A 1,715-nucleotide genomic window follows, 5' to 3' on the forward strand; every position below is an offset into this window, starting at 1 on the left:
GACACTTTAGGCACTGTCACTTTAACACAGACTGGAAGGTGAAGAAAAAAACACCGACAATGTGAAAAAAAGCAAAGAAAGAAATGCATTTAAATAATCAGGTGACTTCATGGCGTGTCATGTGATCAAGGCTCTACGGAGTCGAAACGCGTCATGGCTGGCATACCTTGAGTGAATAAACCATTTTTTGTATGCACTGAATTGCGGTCCGTGCTCCTTTCTTTCGACACGACAAACGCTTTCCAAGGCGAAGGAGTGCTTTTGATATTCCAAACCGGTTTTTGCCTTCTCCGGTTTCACACTGACCCCCCCTGGACTTTGGGCTGACAGTACACAAGGAAGACGGCGTCTGGCAACGGACAAGAAAAAGCGAATGCAGGAGGATTATCGTCAGCTCAGCCCCCCAGTAACGGACAATAATCGGACAGCACAACCTACGAAAGAAAGCGAAGCAAGACAGCACTGACTCGAGCCGGAGGACCCGTGGAGTGCCAACAGCAGCCGGAGGTAGGAGCTGTATCCCATAACGTTACCATACTGGGTAGAGGGTTGTGCTTGTGACTTAGACTGTGAAACTGTCACGCAATATCTAACAAGATAAAAGTCTCACGGTACCAAAGTCCATTTATAAAACAGATATTCATTTCGTCTCAAGGATATGTCAGCAGACACGCTCAGAGATCGTGAGGCTGCGGCTTCGGCGATGTTTGATGATTCAAACGCGCCAAACACAAACTACATAGCCCAGAATGCACCGGCAACAACCAAAAATACAAGTCTCCGTGATAAATACCGGAGCTTAGAGAAGCTGATGAAAGGCGAACAAAGCAAGTGGTGGGAGGGTCGCTCTCTTCAGCGTTATCTGGATGTTGGAAGAATTCCCCGGGGGCTACGCATATTAATCGCCCCCAGCTATGAGACACCAGACCCACAGATGCTTAAAGAGTGGGCGGAAACGAATTTGGAATCTTCCAAAAGATTGGTGATGTTGTTAGTCAAGTATGCAGAGTCAGACCGCTTCAAGTTACAAGGACAAATAGACATTCTGAATGTCGAAATAGAAAGTATGGATCAAAAAGAGGAATCCAAAAAACTAAAAGAGGAAATGCTACTACGGCTAAAAAAAGAGGAGGACAAAATTAGAGAACGCAAAACATATAAATACCATCGCGACAAAGCAGATTATGAATGCGGACGTATTTTCACTTTCGCAAAGAAATATGAAAATATGAAAATATCCAAATTCAACGCAAGTTCTCAAATAGGACCCACAAACAACAAGGGACCAAAACATGCTAATTCGTCCACCTCCGACCTGAGTTCAGCAATTGAAAGCGAAACAGAGGCAGACAACCGAGATAAAAGAATCCCAGTGGCAATATCTCTCGCAGAAGAACTAGATTTTTTAGTCGAAGAGAGAAAACAAACACTCCAACCAAAAAAACCGCAACAGCAAACATCAACAAAAAAACAGTCACACGAAGAGAAAGGAAACGGGCACAACAAAGGAGAACCAACCAGGCGATATCAGACTCGCCGGTGGAACCGAAAATAGATGAAGAACAAATAAACAGCAACAACATCACGGTGACCAATTTAACATCCTTGGCCCTAAACACTGCTAAACTGCAACTGCTGTCTTTCTGCCCAGAAAGTTCATTCAATTATGCTGCAACTAGGATCGATATATACAAAGCCATTCGAAAATTAAAACT

This window comes from Triturus cristatus, chromosome 5_1 (genome assembly GCF_964204655.1).
Source record: "Triturus cristatus chromosome 5_1, aTriCri1.1, whole genome shotgun sequence".
NCBI lineage: Eukaryota > Metazoa > Chordata > Amphibia > Caudata > Salamandridae > Triturus > Triturus cristatus.